This window comes from Gekko japonicus, unplaced genomic scaffold (genome assembly GCF_001447785.1).
Source record: "Gekko japonicus isolate JY-2015 unplaced genomic scaffold, Gekko_japonicus_V1.1 scaffold77, whole genome shotgun sequence".
Lineage (NCBI taxonomy): Eukaryota > Metazoa > Chordata > Lepidosauria > Squamata > Gekkonidae > Gekko > Gekko japonicus.
Window position 1 is genome coordinate 1,879,070 of NW_015161405.1, and position 13,976 is coordinate 1,893,045.

Below are 13,976 nucleotides of genomic sequence, written 5' to 3' on the forward strand. Positions count from 1 at the left end.
CCCAGCAGGAACTCATTAGCATAATAGGCCACACCCAACAGCAGGAACTCATTCGGATTGGCTACATTCGGGGTGTGTGGCCTAACATGCAAAGGAGTTCCTGCTACAAAAAAGGCCCTGGGTTTTGACAACAAACAAGGTAAACAGAATAACAAGCAAAAGGTGGGTGTGGCTGGATAACCACACTTCTGGTAACATGTGGGTGCGGCCTAATGTGCTAATGAGCTGTGCTGTCAGGGGTGTGGCCCAATATGCTAATGAGTTCTTGCTGTTGGGTGTGGCCTATTATGCTAATGAGTTCCTGCTGGGCCTTTTCTACAAAACGAGCCCTGGGAATACTTATATTTCACTGACAGGCATAACTTTGGCTTATCTATGTTTTTAAAAGTAATTTCCCCAAAACATTGGTCTCATTTAACAGTATGCACAATAATTAAGAATAGGAGCAAAGTTCACTGAGTCAAAACCATGTTTAATTATAATATCATTGCAAGCATGCCTGCACAATACAGAGTAAGTGAAGCAGGTTTGCCTGGAAGCACACTAAGAATATTGCATCATTTGAACATGGAGAATGCGGTTTTATTGCAAAATCCTACCAAGAAGGCACAAAGTGAATGAGGAATTAAAGACACTGAAATATAGATACATAACAGACAGAAAGACAGAGAGAGGATCATAGTCTTAATAGTTTAAAGAAACAAAAGCATTTCAGATTTTAGGAATCTATGCACAGACAGCAAAAGCATGAAGAACTTTCATAGTGATGTGTTAGAAAAAGCAAAAAGAGTTGATTGTGTAACTACAGCCATCGGGAATTAATGTTACTAGCACTTATTGAGTTGTATAGTTTAAATTATTTTAGTATTGTTTTAATTTAAATTATTCATGTTTTATTGTAAATTATGTATTTGATATTATGTAAGCCGCCCTGAGCCAGCCATGGCTGAGAGGGCAGGGTAAATATTTAATAAATAAAATAAATAAATAAATGATATTACAGTGTGAGCTGGGCATCTCCGATAAGATCTGAAAGGTTTGAGAGCAGTTCTTTTATTACCCAAGTGTAGATCAGTTAACTGAAATTAAGACTCATAAAGAGCTCTATTTTGATCTAGCAGTTCAATCAATTTTGATGATAGCCCATATTTATACAAGGTATGGGGCAACCATCTTTTCTGGATAATGATGCCAGCTGGACCAAAATCAGGAATAGCCACAGAGGGTATATCAAGATCCTTGGTAAAGATCTTGTTAGATTAAAAAACAAAACAAAACATTAACATGTGGCAACACTGGCCAACCTGGCAAAGAGGGCAGTCAAGGAATGAGCCAAATGCACACTAGGGGTCCCAGACCCCAGGTGGGGCCTGGAGATCTCCCACTTTTACAACTGATCTCCAGCTGACAGAGTTCAGCTCCTCTGGAGAAAATGGCTGATTTGAAGGGTGGTCCCTATGGCACTAGACCATGCTGAGGTGCCTCCCCTCCCCCAAACCCACCCTCTCCTGGATCCACCTCCAAAGTCTCCAGGTATTTTCAAACCCAGACCTGGCCACCCTAATGCACACAAAGAAAGCAGAGCATGGACCACATAGGATGAGACACAGAATTCACTAACTAAGAAGGCAAACAGCTAGATTCAAGTCCAGTAGCAGAGACCAACAAAATTTTGAGGGTATAAGCCTTCAAGAGTTCAAAGCTCCCTAATGAAGGGAGTCGCTGAGAAAGGGAGCTTTGACCCCTGAAAGCTTATACCCCCCAAATCTTGTTGGTCTCTAGCTGTTTTCCTGCAGACCAATATGGCTACCCTCTGAAACTAAGACAACAAAGGCACGGATAGGGCTGCCAAGCCCCTACTATGGCAGAATACCTCCCAGTGGCAGCCCTCTTTGCCCACCACCTCTCCAAGCCAGTGTGTTTCCTCTAAGATGAGTTAGTGTGAACTAGCTCACCGTTTTTTAGCCTCCAGCTCACACATTTTTTCTTAGCTCAGGAAGGATTAACTCCAGAGCAAACTCATTTATGCAGTAACCAAATGGCTAGCTCACAACTTTAATGTCATTAGCTCACAAAGTAAAATTTTTGCTCACAAGACTCCAGAGCTTAGAGGGAGCATTGCTCCGAACAGTGGCAGGAAAAAACCCTTTAAAACAGCCACATCAGCTGCATTGCTATGTCACTTCAAGTTCTCGGAATTACTGGAATATCTATGGTTTTACCACATGTCACTTCCAGGTTTTTCCCAGATGTGATGAAGAGATGCCACTTAGGCACGGACCTAACACAGAAGCACTAATTAAGACACAAAGCCAGCAGACATAGGGTTGTGAACTACAGCTAGGGAAATTTCTGGAGATTTGGGGGTGATGCCAGGGAGAGGGCATAGTTTGCAGGGCTGGAGCTCAGTGGGGATCTGATGCTATAGAGTTCACCCTCTGATGCTGGCATTTCTTCCACAGCAACTGATCTCTGTAGGCTGGAGATCAGCTGTAATTAGAGAAGTGAAATCCCGGGGGGGGGGGGAATTTGGGGGCAAAAATATTTTCCTTTTTCTTTCTTTCTTTTTTTGTTGAGGATCCCCCCCCCCATTCTTTCCTAATGGAAACATTGGGAAATTTGGGGGAACACTGAAAAAGAGACTTCTATGGATTATTTTCCTTTGAAATGCTTGTTAAGACAACGTTTTACTCATTCAAAATATATAGTATTCAATTTTTCCAAAGAAAAACTGGGGAATTTTGAGACATTCCTATTATTGTTTTTCTTTTAGGACAAAGTTTTATTCACTCATAATGTATAGGATGAAAAAATGTGAACTTAAAAAAAATTCTATTGAAATAATTGGGAAATTCTGTGTAGCAGAATTGAAAGAAGGGGGCACACAGGTGCCCCCAAAAAATCGGCATTGTGCACATCCTTGCCTAATGCCAATTAAAAGGAATAGAACAAAATTTGAGTCCAGTGACACCTTCAAGACCAACATAGTTTATTCAAGGTATAAGGTTTTCTGTGCACATACGCTTCTTCAGATACAGTGAATTGGAAGTTATTAGTCCATACATATAGGTAGAGGGTGAGCAGCAAATTAACATACAGCATAATGAAGATGTTTAACAGATGCATGGACCAAACAGGAATAACAAGCTTAGTTTATATGGTCACCATTTGTTTGGATTTAATTTTGGGGGGGGGATAGTGAAGCAAATAAATATATAAAAACTGGAGATTGATGTATAAATATACCCTTCTTAATTGTGGAATGCTGAGAATAATTAACTGAGACCCTGTTGTTACTCTCCATCCATCTCCTCTCAAGCATGGAGGTAACTACCTTAAAGAAAAGGATTAGTTACCCTGAATAAAACATTGTTGGTGTTAAAGGTGCCACTGGAGTTAAAAATTGTTCTGTTGCTTCAGACCAACATGGCTACCCATCTGAAATTAAAAGGAATGTCAGAATACAGCTTCAGTCTGCAAGATAGACAGACAGGCCCTAACAGGTATGAACCTAAGATACTGTTAGGGAAGAAACGTTTCTGGAAGCTATTGTGTAGTAATGATAATAATAAACAGCACATCCCACCTGTCTTGATAGGATTGTGTAAAAATTGGAAGTCTTTAGTGACAGTACAAGCCAAGATAATCTACTAGAACTGAAAGAAATAAAGAGCTTTGACAGTAAATAACTCAAATGTCAGACAGACCCTAAACGGTTGGGAATTCACTGGAACTCACCTGAGCAGTCAAGCCTCTTAACAGGCAATTTAATGAGGATCCCAGTTAAGTGTCAAGCTCATTCAGGGGAGTGAATTAGGTACAGAGTAGGGTTTAAAAATCAAGTAATCTGCACCTATTGATTTTTAAGATGATAAAACAATTGCACTTGAAAACATTTATTTAGCCTTTTAAGAAACAGTATTTTGTGTACTTTGCATAAATAGGGTAGAAAAAGACATTACAGGAAAAATAGGAAGTAGCAACATTTTCAGGTTCCTAATCAAAGAAACAATAAAAACCACATACATTTAACTCAGTTTTGATTTCATATACACCAGGCGAGGAACCCCAATTTCCTCACCCCTCCTCTCCCTTCAACAGTTATTTTGCAGAAGAGAAAGTAGGTTCAAATTCAATCCAAAGTAACACAAGCGGAGCAAACCTTTTGGAAGGTGATTTTCCCTGACTCCCACACCTACTGAGGCTCCTGTAACATTTTGCTCTTGAGGGTTGGGGGATTTTTCACAACCAGCTAACTGGGGAGTCTGCAATGAGAGAAGAAATCAGCAAAAAGTGCCCTTCAACTGGCAGAAAAAAGGTTGTTGAATACAACCCAGTTTTGCCATCTAATTTTCTTTAAAAGACTATACCTTTAAAAGGTGAACATAGTATATAATTAGTGTTTTGAACCACCTACCAGAGGAAATTGTTGAGTTAACCTAACTGATGTAACTGGAGGCACCAATCCAGTTTGAAATTGTGGTAACATAAACTTGGAAGACTGGCAGTCATTTGATTTAGGGCAAATACTGATACTATCTAAGGGCATGTTGTAGCACTCATGCAGCTTGGCATTGGGAGAGCAACACTGTGACCAAGGATGTGCACATCACAACCAACATCACAACCAACTGATTTTATCAGAGTCCTCCAAATTCAGTTAGGTCAACCCAAATTACTACAGGTATCTACTGCTAAAGAATGGTAGGCATTACAGCTAGCAACTACTAAAGCCAGCAGCATCTGAATCATCTCAGGTGTGGCCACGGGGATGCAGGAGGAAAATATTAAGGGTGTACAAAACAAATGGAAGCTGGATTTGAATTGTCTGTCATTTTTAAAATTTGAATCGGATTATTTAAAACTGGAAGTATAGTTGCTCTGACTGATTTCAAGGGGAAACATTTCTGACTGTAACTCCTCTTACACTCCCACACAGGAAGAAATGCTCAGGAATTACCAGTTTCACCCAAGGAATTATCCTTCCTTACTTTCAGACAGAATGGAGAATGTATCCCCATACTATAAGCAATTAAAATTCTCTTTTGCACAACAGGTTCTAGTGGGCATACAGTTGCCAACATCAGTTTGGAAAGGTCCTGGAGATTTGGGTTGGTTGCCTTGGGAGGGGATGTGATGCCACAGAGTCCATGTTTGGTACCTGCCATTCCCTCCAGGAACTGGCCTCTGTACTCTGGAGACCAGTTGTAATTCCAGCAGAACTTCAGACCTCATCATTCCTGGGACCTTCCTATGGTATATGGAATTTTTTTTGTTTGATTGCAAAAGTGGCCCATGTGCCTCAAGGGGCCATTTCTTTTAGCATTTTTCTCCCAGCCTGGCTGATTTCCTGTACTGGAAGCTGGCTAGAAGGAACCATGCTTCTAGCACTGGGGAAAAGATGCAGGATCAGGAAAGTTTTAGTTCACTTAACTCATATGCTCCCAGATTCAGGTGGGTAGCCATGTTGGTCTGAAGCAGCAGAACAAAGTTTGTGTCCAGTAGCACCTTTAAGACCAACAAAGTTTCATTCTGGGTATAAGATTTTGTATGCATGCACACTTCTTCAGATCCATTCATATGCTCCTATTTTGTTTTAAAATATATTCCCCCATGCACTCTGCTTTCTTTTCATATGAATGGGTTGTCTTTGGGTTAAGAGCAGCTAGGGTGTATGGTACAGTTGCTTAATGCTTTTACATTAAATTACAAATATGTATTAATTATTTAAAGTATTTATATGCCACATTTCCACCAAAACATAGTTCTCAAGGTGGTGAACAATAAAGCTATAAACGATTTAAAAATATAAGATAGCAGCCTAATGCACAACCTAGCCTATCTCATCAAATCTTGGACGCTAAAGCTTGGTAGGTTAGTATTTGGATGGGAGGCCACAATTAGTACTTGGATGGGAGGCCACCAAGGATGACTGGGACTGCTACACAAAGGGATTGCTATCCAAAGGCAAACCACCTCTGCTTATCTTTTGCCTTGAAAACCCCATGGTCCTGGGGTTGCCATGAACTGGCTTCAACTTGACAGTGTAAAATTATTATCTATAATATTTAACAATAAAAACTTATAAACACAACAAAACCAGGGAGCAAGGGTAATAAAAAAATACTGGGAGATCCTTAATCAGTAGTTCTCTCTCATATATAAAGGTGATCTGATGCTTATAATTGATCTCTCATACACTGTTTAGTTTGATGCATTGTCAAGTCCCCCCTGGCCACCAGCAGGGCATGAGGGGCATTGGGTTGCCAGATCCAGGTTGGGAAACTCCTGGAAATTTGGGGATAGAGCCTGGACAGTACAGGGACCTCCACCTTCCAAAATATCCATTTTCTCCAGAGGAACTGACCTCCATAGTCTAAAGATAAACTGTAATTCCAGAAGATCCCCAAGTCCCACCTGGAGGCTACAGCTTCTATCCACCTCTAATCACCTTGGGAACTTTGTTAAGAGCATAGTATACAAGTAGAATAAGTTCGATTTTCATTAGTACATCTCCAACTACTAGTTCTTAATGCTTGTTGATGAAAAGTTTGGTTATTAAAGCCACCAAGAATAAGCCTCTGTAATAATAGTTACAAATTCAGAAGATGATGTTCTAAACTAGAGCTGAGGTCTACTTTACATTTTTTCATCAGTGTACTTGTTTGGTGGGTTGCAGTTGCCTAAGGTTACTGCCTTGGCAGAAGCACCCCATGAGCAACAACAACAAAAACAGACAGACATCCCAATGGAAATCAAAAAGGATGTGAAATTTTTACATAAATGGATCAAAGTTATTCTCAAAATAACAAAGTAGTTTGAGCCCCAAGAAAGTCTGGATACTCAAAATTTTGTTGTTTTTAATTTCTAATTTCAAGGAATTAGGTTTTTGTTTTGTTATTTTAGCCAAAAAACTACAGTCATTGAAAGCGTATTTTCTCACGAATGACATACCCCCACCAAAGTGTCATTTTATGTTAGATGTTCTTTGATTCATAAGAAATTTTCCTAGCAGATCTTGTATGCATCAGAATAGCCATTTCATAGATTGATTAATTTGAGGCAAGAGGGATTTTTTAATTAGTGGGGATAGGGCTGAAAGTTAAAAGCACAAAGGCTACTTTGATGTATAAGTGTAATAGGGAAGGCAAAAGAAAATTTTAGAAAATTGCTTTTTTCGTACCATTAGTGATAATTTTTCAGCACAATCTTCATCTGCTTTACTCAAAAATAAACCCCTTTGCATTCAATGGGAATTACTCCCTAGTATGTATCAGGGCAATTCTAAACAGAACTACACCCTTTTAAACCACTTGACTTCAATGAATTTATAAGGGTCTAACCCTGTTTAGCATTGCACTTTATTTATTGCTTAAATTGCAAGTTATCACACACTTCATATCTCCAAAGGGTTCCTGTATGGAGGTTTTAGCAGTATGTAGATTTATATCTACTTGTAAGCTACCTTAAATATGTAGAAAGACAGGATAAGAAAGGCCTTTTCAATAAGTAAATAAATGACACTGGTAAAACTGGTAAAAAAAAAAAAGGCAGGTGATTACATCCTTCAGCCAGTTGAGAGCCCAGGTTTACATCATTAGTAATTTCCAACACTCATCTTGCTTTCATGTTTTATATGTAATGACGCATGCCATATGTTACACACTACCAGAACTGGCTTTGTTTGCATCCTATAAAAGGTGCAGCAATAAATAATCCATAAACTTGGTGGTTTGGTTTTGTTTGGTTTGTTCTCTTTTCTGGAGTGAGGTTCAGCCAGATAGTTTAGGAGGCCTGTTATATGCCCAGGGCTGAGTACTTACACTGACTGATAATCTGGATAGTACATTTTAAGAATGCAGCATAGAACAGCAAACTATGAATGAAGAAATACAGCCATAGATGATATATTATCTTCTAAATCAGAGGTCTTTAGCCCTTGAATCAGGACTCAAGTGGGTCACAGACCCACCCACCCACACACACACACATGCACTTGCTGGGTCTGGATTCTTTATAAAACAGTCAAAGGTCGGTCTGGGTCGGAAAAGGTTGAAAATCAGAAACATAAGCAGGCCCCTAAAATGCTATGGTTTTCATTTGGTTTATCAGACTCTTCTCTGTTCCTGATTAGAGAGATTTCTGTGAAGCAGGAACTTTCATTAGTTAACATAAGCTTGGGTTCTTGCTCTGCTCCAAGGTTTACAGAGTAGGGTCTTGATTTATAGACTAAGGCCTTGTATATAATCTTTTTAAACATTAAACAAATAACAATGATTTATGCTGGAATTTTGCGTGGGCTGACTGAAACCTAATACAGGGAGTCCTATGAAGAAGAAAGAGTTAAGGAAAATGTGAAATGCTCTCCTGTGAGAAGAAGCCTGTTTCAAAGCGTATTGTTCTTTGCCAGTATAAGCTGAAGTATTTGAAAATAGTTTGAGTCCAGTGGCACCTTTAAGACCAACAAAATTTTAGGCTTTTGTGTGCACACACACTGCAGGTGCATGCAAATGAAACCTTATACCCAGATTAAACCTTTGTTGGTCTCAAAGGTGCAACTGGACTCAAAACTGTGTTCTGCTGCTTCAGACCAACAAGACTACCCACCTGAATCTATTTGAAAATACTTTTACTACTGATACAAACATACTGTAAGGACTAGTTCTCGGGGGGGGTACCCCACGCCAGAAGTAAAATTTCAACTTGTGATGATACCCAGAGCTCCCTTCCGAAACAGCTAGTCAAAATTTCCACAACTACTCGGAAGACTGCAAGAGAACATGACCTCGTTTTTTAAAATCACAGTAACACACAATCAGTCCCACACGGGATGCCTTGGCTGTACATATATCTCTCCTACAACGTTAGTTTTAAAAGCCTGTTTCAAAGCGTTAGCCGGAAGCCAGATTTTTCAGGAGGCGAATTTGTATCCTAAGCGCCCCCCCCCCTTTATGCGAAGATCTAAATACTTCTTCCTTCTCTCCCTCCCCCCCCCCGGTTTTAAGTCATGCAGAGTCTGAAACTTATAACTTTTAAAACATACCTTTTCTTCTGCTTAAAGATGCCGTCGCTGCTTATCTTAAGGCACAGACAGGCATTGTCTTGAAAACCTTCGCATGTTAAAGTATCCCCGATGTTTCCATGCTGGCTTCAACAAATGCGAATAGAGCAACTACTTTAACCCAGAACACGCGCCTTCTACCTGTGGCTTCTTGTGGGTGGTAGCAATTTTGTCTGGGACTTTGAGTCCGTCAGCGGCTTCATTGCTCCCACTGAAGTAGGCGCTTCAAGAAGACCGAACTACATTACCCATCGTTCCATTCGGCTCATACCTGAAACTAGGCGAGCTGGTTTCGTTATGGAAGTTTCACCTTAGGGCGGGAGGGAGGAGGAAGCGTGAGAGAAAGTACGTTCCGTTTCTGTAATTTGTTTTCTGTGCGTTTTGTTTGGTTTGGCCACCCTGTAGATAAATGCCTATTGAATTATGTAGGCTACACACTGAAAGGGAGCAGCCAGGCTAAAAAAGTGGGTCTAATGCTCTGGTTGGAAAACAGTGAATTTAAAAGCTGCAAGTGCAAGAGGTTTAAAATAATATCAGAACCTGAACGACCAGATTCTGGAGATGAGACACTCTGAGCTGTCTGCAGGTGGACACGTTGGGGTGGCACCAGTTGTTAGCTGGGGAGGAAATAAGAAAATGTATGTAACTATTCATATAAATATTTATACCCTGTGTTGTACTCAAGAGAGAGTGACCAACCCAAGGTCACCTTGCAAGCTTCCATGGCAAAGTGGAGATTCAGACCTGGACACCATGAGCCATTCATGCCCTTTTGCTACTTGGGGAACCAGAAGTGTGTCGGGGGGGGGAGTTATTGATGCTTCTGATTGTGATATTTATAACTGTTGCAATCCCCACTCCTAATTGGGAGCTGCAGGTGCCATAGAATACTTTCCCAGATAACCCTCTTCTGGGATAATGTTCTAAAGAGATGAACTGTGCCTCACAGAGAATTCCGGATTTCTGTAGCTTGGCCTGCTTCCCCGGAACCATTTCTGCTTGCCTCCTCTTTGCCCCGTATTTTGTGGACTCAGCCATGCCTGGTTTCTGCAGAAGGGGCAATTGCACTCTGGACCTGGTCTTACAAGGAGGAGCCTTCTTAGAGCGCCATGCCCTGGCTAAGGCACCTGGATGTCGAATAGGAAGCTTACTGTCTTATCATTTGACCGAGTCTCTAGCACTTCTTCATTGTGCTTATTCCTTATTGTCTAACAAACATTTCTGACTTTGGGTGGTCTCAGATATTTCAAAATAAATAAATAAATAAAATAAAATAAATGTAGCCTCTGCTGTCAACTCTGAAAGCTGATTCCTCATGATTTTTCCCTCTTTTGAATGCCAATTGATGAATCTACAAGGATTATATCACGCTCTTCCCCCCCCCCCCATATCCCTCATTAACTGGCCTCATTAGGTCTTTGGAATGCTCAATGTTGTGTTGATGGCTAATAAGTAATTTTGTATGTGTTTAATTGATTAATCAGAGTGTTTCTGTGCAGGGGAAACCACACTCTATATAGGAGGACAAAAGCAACAGCATCTGTTTGCTGATTCATCTGGCAACATTCTTTCCACATTTCTGTCCGGTAGACAATCAGGCTTATTGCAACTAACATGCCACTATTATTAGGCTGTATGAGCGTCAAACAATAAGCTGAATGAAACAGTCAACAGACAGGCTCAAGTTGCAAAAGAACAAGGGTTTGTCCTATATATACCACAGCCATAGCTGGAGAATGATTGTGCTAACATAGCTGAGCATGTGAAGCTGTGTTACAATGACTGAAATTGTTTAGCTGGCCCACTGTTATCTCCTCTCACTGACAATGGTTCACCAAAGCCTCAAGCAGAGGTGTTCCTCAGCACTGTTATCTGAGCTCCTTTTCAGCCAGAGGTGCCAGGAAAGGAACTTGGAATTCCATGATTGCCAAGTGTGTTTTCTGCAAATAAACTTTTATCTACAGATTTTTAAAATCAAAATGTATATCCTACCTTCTAGTAATATTTTGAAAATAGCTTATAGCAGGACATAAAACAAGATTTGTTTAAAGCAAAAATAATGCTTACTCGTTTATTTATTTATTTATTTATTTATTTATTTATTTTATCCTTGGATTTATATCCTACCCTACCACTTTTCTCCCTAGTTGGAACCCAAAGTGGCTTATCACACACACAGCAATTCCTTTATTGGCATTTCACAGAAATAAACACATATTATTTGGGAAATAAAATTCAGATTCTACATAAAATACAATTTCTGTTAAAAGATACCCTGCATTGAGCACTTACAGAATTTTACTACGTATAGAAGCAGCAGCCAGTAAAAACTTTGCCATAAGTTCAACTATGTTTTCCTCTGTGCTATTTAAAAGAAATAATAGCTTATTCGGCCTAGGAAAGTCTGAAACACTACCCAACAGGCCTGTAGCCAGGATTTTTTAAGTTGGGGGGCATTTAAATTTCTTAGGGGGCACTGACTAATCAAAGTAAAGGAACACCGGGCTCCTTCCCTGCTCGGGGGCCCTGGGCTGGATGGGAAGTCGGGGGGCCTTGCCAGTAAGTCGGGGGGCCTAGCCGCGAGATGCCCCACTGTAGCTACAGGCCTGCTACCCAAGATTGGTGATAAAATACGTTGTCTGATACCAGAATAATAACAACATTCACACAGTACATGGTACACTGTTTCAATCGTTTGACCTGTACAGGGGCAGAGTCTATTGGCAAAGGGGATACCCTGGAATCTTCCGAATAAAATTGCAGAGGGTAAAACATTAAGCCTGGCCAGTGTAAAAATTCTATACAATTTTGGAGATTGCAGTTGAAAGAAGTAACTGGGCAAGCATCCTACAATGGGAAATGTCCCATGGTTCAGAGGAGAACAAGTCTTATTAGCTGCATTGTACAAGTTCCACAACTCTGTCTCCAGTAATCTGCTCCTTATTTTGAGAAACACCTCTGTTTCTGAGAACATCATCATAGATTCAAGAGAGATAGTCAAGGAAGTCAGGGTTTTTTCTATAGTGGCAAGCCAGGGTGAACCCCCTGTCTCAGTTAATATCTGGTAGCTATAGCTGGAGGGGTCAGAGTTATAGTGCAATCGGGCCCAATATTTGAAGGTTATAAGCCATGCCCTCATAGACAAAAGGCTTTGACCACATTCCAAACAGAGGGCTTCATACGGGGCACAAGGTGGGACACCTAGTACCTTCCGACCAAAGTGGCTTATTGCATTGTTCTCCTTTCCTCTAGCTGATCCTCACAACAACCCTGTAGAGGTAGATGAAGCTGAAAGATTGTGACTGGCCCAACAAGCTACAGTGACGGAATGGGGATTTGAAACTGGTTGTCCCAAGTTGTAATCCAACCACTACTGTGTGCCTGCTTTCAGTAATTAAATATATAATAAATGCAGATAAAGTTACAAGTAATCTAGTAATAATGAATTAAAAGCCAGCATTCTGAAAGGGCTACAATCAGAGGATTTTTTCCTTCCAGTGTCGAGAGAATGCCGCCATCTTGTATTAATATGTTCTTAGCACTGATGATCTTATAGGCTTTGATTTTAATAGTATTTTGTGTTTTAATATACTCCGGTGTTTTAACATAGATATATATATATTGTGTAAACCGCCCTGAGCCTGCCATGGTGGGGAGGGCGGGATACAAATTTAACAAATAAATAAATAATAACTATCACCAGTAATCTGGAATACCCATCAAAAAAGAATGCCTTCACATACCTTCTAAAATTCAGACATCTCAGAGGTTGGAGTTTCCAGTGCAGTCACTGAAAAGGCCCTGTCACATATGCTTACTTTTTAGCCTCTGGTAATGTTGGAACATAGAGCATGACCTAGGGTTGCCAGGTCCCCCCTGGCCACTGGTGGGGGATGCTGGGGTAGGGTTTCCAGATCAAGCTTGAGATTTGGAGATTGAGCCTGAGGAGGACAGGGACCTCAGTGGGGTACAATGTCATAGAGTTCAAACTCCAAAGTATCCCTTTTCTCCAGGGGAATTATCTCTGGAGATAAACTGTAATTCCAGAGGATCCCAAGGTCCCACTTGGAGGCTGGCATCCCTAAATGACCTAACCTTTATTTTTATTGATACCCTACTTTCCTCCCCAATGAGGACCCAAAGCAGCCTTCAACAGTGAGATTCCATGACAGACTATAGGTTCAAACTTGGCTCTCTCAATCCTAATTGAACACTCTAACCACTGTGACCAACTTTATTGGTCTTAAAGGTCTTTAATTGCCACTGGATTCAAACTATGTTATGCCAGTATGTGTGTTGATGCTGGAGAAGGCATCTTTTGATATGCCAGTTCCAAACTTTTGAGGGGTTTAAAGGTTGAAATCATCACTTAAAATTTACTTCAGAAACAAAACTGGAAGAGAGTGAAGTTGGATCAAAACTGATGTAGAATGCTTAGATCAGCTTGTCCCTGTTAGCAGGGGAGTAACTACTCTGGAACACTATTTTATGAGAACTTTCCAAAGGCAGTTCTTTGTAGAACTCATTGCAGTAAGTCAGTTTGGAGGTCTCCAGGCATATGAGGTCAGATTTCTCTTGAAAGTTGGTTAAAAGGGCCAGATCAACAATACTCCCCAAATGAAGAAATATAACTTTATTGAATAATAGGGACACCATCTTCCAGGTGGTACCTGGGGCTCCCCAGGAATTACAGCTCATCTTCAGACTACAGAGATCAATTCCATTGGAGAAAATGGGGGCTTTGGAGGAGGAACTCTATGGCATTGTACCCCACTGAGGTCCCTGTCCTCCCCAGGCTCCATCCCCAAATCTCCAGGAGTTTCCCAACCTGGATCTGGCAACCCTACCCCCCACCAGAGGCCAGGGGGGACCTGGCAGCCTACTGGGCACAGGCTGAGCCCCACTTCTCAGAGCA

The 13,976-nt window shown here is 40.8% G+C and overlaps 1 protein-coding gene across 1 annotated transcript in view; it reads right to left on the reverse strand.

Moving 5' to 3' along the window:
- Positions 1-9,190, reverse strand: part of MACC1 (metastasis associated in colon cancer 1) — a 41,510-nt gene extending 32,320 nt beyond the window's left edge. Inside the window, exon 1 of the mRNA XM_015426150.1 lies at positions 9,044-9,190. The gene's annotated coding sequence lies outside the window, so the exon portion shown is untranslated. The remainder of the gene's footprint in view (positions 1-9,043) is intronic.
- Between the last annotated feature and the right edge of the window lie 4,786 nt (positions 9,191-13,976).